Consider the following 6,422-nt stretch of genomic DNA (forward strand, 5'->3'; position numbering starts at 1 on the left):
TGGCCACTGGTCTAATTGCTGTTTTGTAGATTCTCAGCTCAGCTAGACTCACGATTCATTAACTTACTTTTCATTAAGTCTTTATATGCATAAAAGCACTTATTACCGCTAAGAATCCGTGCTTGTATTTCTTGACTGATGTTGTTGTTGTCATTTATTATTGAGCCTAGGTAGGGAAAAGTGGAGGCATATTTGTAGGTATGGTTGTCTACCTTCAGATTCTCATGTTCATTTGATTTTGTGCACTCCATATATTTTGTTTTGCTTTCATTTATATATAGACCAAACGTAGCAGCTTCTCGTTTCAGTTCTATAACTTTTTCGCTTAATACACTTTTGTTGCGGCTTATTATGGCAACATCATCCGCATATGCGCATATTTGCATTGATCTTGTATTAATACAGCCGTTTATATCCAGTTTTCTAACAACAGCTACTAAAGTTAGATTAAAAAGTGTTGTTGATAAGGCATCACCTTGTCTAACTCCATTTTCAATATCAAAGGCCTGCGTCATATCTCCATCTATTCTCACCATAGCTTTGGAACCCTCCAGAGTCATTCGTATAAGGTTAACCAAAGTTTACAAAAAGGATGGAAAGTGGCTTCTACCGTACACAATAACAAATATGAAGATTCATAAGAAACCAACGAAGAGAAATGGCAGAATTGAAGGAATACAATATCATACCAGCAAACGAATGGGAAAGATACTTGACGGAACTGTTTAAAGGAAAGGAAAATAATAATTAACACAAAAACGTACCTGAATTAAGACACGAAATAGAAATTAGTTTTTAGGAAGTAGAGATAACCATAAATTCACTCAAAAATAGAATGTCACCAGGACCAGACGGAATAACCAACGAGCTTCTAAAATACGGAGGAGAAAGTATAACCCTTAAGATGATAAAACCTATACAACAACTAATATTACACTGCAAAATACCAGATGCATGGAGAAACAGCATAATGATACCAATGTTCAAGAAAGGAGATAAAGAAGACCCAACAAGTATAGAGGTATAAATCGGCTGAACACCGCACTTAAGCTTAATACAAAAGTTCTAACCAACAAAATCAATAAACTAAAACTTTATCGGATGAACAACAAGGATTCAGATCCGGAAGATCCTGCGTAGATGCCGTATTTGTACTAAGACAAATCACAGAAAAGGCCGTCGAGTACAATAAACCAGCATATCTATGTTTTGTAGGCCTGAAAAAGGCTTTCGATTGCATCCAAGTCTCAAAGACGTCTTATACCTACTGTATAAAAGAAACATACTAATCAATATTATACAAATCATCGAAAACATCTACTTCCATAATCGAATACAGGCAAAGATAAATGGAAAACTAACACAGTGTATACCAGTACAAAGCGGAGTCAGACAAGGTGACTCGTTAAGCCCACTTCTCTTTAAAATAATAATGGACGAAATAATACAAGCAGTACGTAAAGGTCATGGTTACAGAATGAAAAACAAAGAAATCCAAATATTATGTTATGCAGACGACCTCGTATTAATCGCCGAGACAGAAGATGACAGCCAAGAAATACAATATGATAATATCAGCAGAAACAACCAAATGTATGAAAACATCCCGTGGACTGACCGAGTCATAAATAAGGAGGTCCTCAGAAGAATGAATAAGAACCGAGAGGTACTGACCACTATCAAATCTCGAAAGTTGCAGTTCTTCGGACATATTATGCGAAATGAATCCAGATATGCTCTCCTTCAAGCCATCCTGCAAGGAAAAATATTTGGAAAACGAGGTCCAGGAAGAAGAAGAACATCTTGGTTAAAGAACCTCAGAATCTGGTTCAATACAACATCTGTGCAGCTTTTCCGCGCTGCTTCAGATAAGATAAAGATTGCCATGATGATCGCCAACATTGGTAACGGATAGGCACATCAAGAAAAAGAAAAATGACAACATCTAAATACCGACTACGATGTAAAATCAAAATTGATGGGAAAATAATAAAGTAGGAAGCAAGGTTTAGATATCTGGGAATAGATATAACTAGTTACGGAGATATTGAAGAAGAACTACGACAACAAAGCTTAAAAGCAAGTAAAGCGGCGGGATCTCTTAATGACACAATCTGGAAGAACAAACGACACAAAAACAAGAATCTATAAAGCAGCAATTAGACCTATATTAACATACACGGCGGAGACAAGACCTGACAGATCTAAAACAAGACGACTACTAGAAACAACAGAGATGAAAATACTCCAACGAATATCAGGAAAAGTCTGTTGGATAGGGAGAGAAGCGAAAACATAAGAAGAGCATGCAATATAAAAGACATAAATGAATGGGTGACAAAACGGAAACAAGAGTGGAATGAATACATTAGTAGAATGGCAGAGGATAGGATAGTACGAATATCATGAGAAAAGCCACCAAATGGACGAAAAAGTATTGGCAGACCAAGAACAAGATGGTGCGATAATTTAAACAATTTAGGAGGCTAATATTGAAGAAGAAACAGGCTTCAAAGCCCACACACAACAAGGAAGAAGAAGAAGATTCTAAACATTTTAAACATTTCAATGGGCAAAATTAAAGGTCGATGAGGACCATATCATAATGGATTAAAATCATAATGGATTAGAACAATACTAAAGGGGATGTTGATACCGTGGACAAGCTGTGTGCTGCCTATAACACTGCAAGAAAATACCACGAGATGACCAATGGTAGTTGTATATTCGATGCTAAATATTGCAGGTATTAATGCAAATGTCATTTTTCATTGCAACAATCCCGATAATGTAACCAGCAGAAGATTTTTTTACAAAGTTTTGCTAGACAATTAGTTAATAATCACCTTCGTGCTCGTGCTACTCTTTCTTGTTTGTCATCATCAATGAAATTAAGAATTACAGAAATGGTTGAATCTAAAGATCTACTACCGCCTCCAGCTGGTAATATTGGCCAACAAAGGGGACGCTGCAGTTACTGCGACTGAAAAAAGAAATTTCCGACTATGTATTGATGTGTTAAATGCGGAATATATATATATATATATATATATATATATATATATATATATTATATATATATATATATATATATATATATATATATATATATATATATATATATATATATATATATATGAAAATTACTGAGTTCTCGGAAAGAACCGCGTTGAGAATTTAAAACTCGACGTTTCGGCACCCATTTTGGAGCCATTATCAAGAGTGATACGGTTCGGTTCGAGTTCGGGGTCTCAATCTGCCTACTCCCCTCACTCGAGACGTACCAGTATCGTGTTCTATATTGCAAGAACTGTCTCTCGGCACTGAGGTCTCAATCTGCCTACTCCTTAGTGTCGAGTGACAACCGGTCTTACCCTGTGTGGCTGCTTTTATACTCGCAGTATGCGCGGGAACGGTATGCGCTGACGTGGTCTGAACTGACGTGGCCTGAGCGGTGTGGGCGGGAGGTCGCTGAAGCAGGGGTCGCCATGTTGTCGGCAATCGTTTCGCGTCATTTAAACGTTCAAGCTGTTAGGCCGTTTTTCGATTTCGATAGCTTCACGAATGATTCTCGCTTTTAATGAGCGGATGGGAGCGATGGTTTTTGCTTTTTCGAAATCTGTTTTATGGCCTGTCTGAATATGATGTTGGGCTAGGGCTGAAGTGGTATCGGAATGTTTGACTGATAGAGAATGTTCGTAAATACGGTTATGGATTCGTCGGTTTGTCTGTCCTACGTATGTACGTGGGCAACTGGAACAAGGTATCTCGTAGACACCATGGTCTTCATTGGGGATTTGGTCTTTTACGGATCTGACGAGATTGGACAATTTGGAGTGAGTGGTGAAGATGGTTTTGATATTAAGAGAGATAAGAGTTCTACTGATCTTGTCAGTGACACCTTTAATGAAAGGTAGAAAGATTTTGGGTTGATCCGGCGGCAAGGTTTCTTTTTTGGATGGAATGGGGTTTAGAAGTTTTTGAATGCTTCTATTGATTTGGGTTTTGTGGTAGCCGTTTTGTAGGAGTGTTTGTCTTATTGAATTGATTTCGGATGACCTGTGATTGCTGTGGCTAAGTCTTATGGAACGGGAAATAAGAGTGTTGATGACTGAATTAAGTTGGGCGGGGTGATGATGTGAATGGGCATTGAGATAGCGGTTTGTATGAGTGGGTTTCCGGTACACGGAATAGGAAAAACTGTGAGGTGGATTTTTCTGAATAAAAACATCAAGGAATGGCAAAGACGCTTCAGACTCAACTTCCATCGTGAATTGAATGCTGGGATGTATTCCATTCAGGTGGGAGAGGAAGAGATCTAATGTGTCTTGACCATGGGGCCAAATGACAAAGGTGTCATCAACGTACCGTAACCAGCAGATGGGTTCGACATTTGACGAGGACAAGGCTACTGTTTTGAAATGTTCCATGTATATATCTGCTATTACGGGAGAGAGGGGCGATCCCATTGGGGCACCTTTGATTTGACGATAGAAATGATTTTGGAACGTGAAATATGTATTAGACATGCAGTGTTTTATAAGAGATAATGTGTCTTGGGGAATTTGATGTTTAGAGTCCAAGATGGAAATGGTTTCATCGATGGGAATGTTGGTGAATAAAAAAACAATGTCAAAACTGACTAGTATGTCTGAGGGTGAAATAGAAAAGTTTTTCAGAAGATCAATGAAATGAAAAGAGTTTTTGACAAAGGACGGGGCGTTTTCGGCTAATGGTTGTAAGGATGAAGCGAGATGTTTTGCCAATTTCTGAGTGGGACAGTTGTATGCAGTGACGATGGGTCTTAGGGGAACATTGGGCTTATGGATTTTTGGAAGGCCGTATATCTTTGGAATTCGGGATGATTTTTCTCTGGGTATAAGAGATTTTTTGAGGTCTGGAGGTAGAGTAGACTTATTTATAATGGATTTGGTCGTTTTTTCTAGATATGTGGTTGGATCATTTGGGACATGTTTGTATTCTGTGGAATTCAGAAGTTCGGATATTTTGTCGAAATAGTTAGAAGAGTTGAGAATAAAGGTAGCATTACCTTTGTCGGCCGGAAGGATGACGATGTCAGGGTTGTTGTAAAGTTCATTGAGGGCACGTCTTTCTGAAAGACTGATATTTGAAGATGGGGGTTTGGAAGTACGGAGAATTCTGGCGACATCTTGTCTGGCAACTTCGGCTTGGTCGGAAGAAAGATGGGAAATAGCTTCTTCAGTTTGACAAAAGTAACATATATATATATATATATATATATATATATATATATATATATATATATATATATATATATATATATGTTTACAACATTGCACAAATATTTGTAATGAATGTGTATAGCATGCAAAATAATTAAAAAAGAAGTGTTTGTAATAGTAGTTCATTTTATTTTATCAAAAGAATTTTTTAGTCCATCTCATACTTGCTATTTCAATATGCGGACTCACAGTCCGCCGCGTGTACTGATGCAACTTTTTGAGGTGAGTGTACTGAAAGGTTAAACGGCTAAGGAAGATCGGATATTAGAATAAGAACAAAAGAAAAAAAAGTAACATAAGTTTGAAAATATATAGAATTTATGTTTTGAAAATGTGTAAACATGTTTACATAATATCTCAACACGCCTTACATCGAATCATCGATAATCATCTTCCTTTCCGTGTCGAGATTTTAAATAATATATATTTAAAAAATAAATAGCAAACTTTACCTAATAAATTCAAACACTTAAATAATAAAATAAATTCCTTCAGGCAATAGAGAATTACGCTAAATCCACATCAAACGCAACTATCACACTTACCTCAAACCGTCAGTTAACTAGAGGAAAACAAATAGGTCTAGTAAGTTCGCTATCACCGCTAATGTCGATGCAACACTTTCACACTTGAACCAGAGCCAAAGCCATCGGAATTAATTTGTTCTAATAAACGGAACGACACCAACAGCAGTTCCCGTTCTGATTACACAAGAATTCTCCTTGCTTCCATAACTAGGACGCGACCACCACACCAGATCACACAACTACTGAAACTAATTTTCGCGAATCTAACAAGTTTCTCTAATAGCACTGTTTTTTGGTATTTGTCTTGGCAACAGGCTCTGCACCTGGACGCGTTTGTTTTCGAAACGTGAGGTTTTTATTTTTGTATTCTGGTTCAACCAGGGGCGTAACGAACGAAAATATACAAAACAAATTACAGGTCTACAAAAAAAATTCTACAAACTTATTTAAGTACATGGTTTGGGATTCATTGAATCCAACAAATTAACTCCATTTTGCTGTAGCCTATCACGTTTTTTTTACAAATTGGGTATCTAGACTAGAAAGAGATATAATTATGTTTATTATGCCACTGCATTTTGTGAATGTGCCAAAGATTTTGATTGTGTAAATCACGACATTTTGATAAGAA

The 6,422-nt window shown here is 37.0% G+C and overlaps 1 protein-coding gene across 1 annotated transcript in view; it reads right to left on the reverse strand.

The window, feature by feature from the left end:
- Nucleotides 1-6,035, reverse strand: part of LOC140446919 (uncharacterized) — a 444,869-nt gene extending 438,834 nt beyond the window's left edge. The window contains exon 1 of the mRNA XM_072539513.1: nt 5,810-6,035. The gene's annotated coding sequence lies outside the window, so the exon portion shown is untranslated. The remainder of the gene's footprint in view (nt 1-5,809) is intronic.
- Nucleotides 6,036-6,422: the final 387 nt, after the last annotated feature.

This window comes from Diabrotica undecimpunctata, chromosome 1, assembly GCF_040954645.1.
Source record: "Diabrotica undecimpunctata isolate CICGRU chromosome 1, icDiaUnde3, whole genome shotgun sequence".
NCBI classification, from domain to species: Eukaryota; Metazoa; Arthropoda; class Insecta; order Coleoptera; family Chrysomelidae; genus Diabrotica; species Diabrotica undecimpunctata.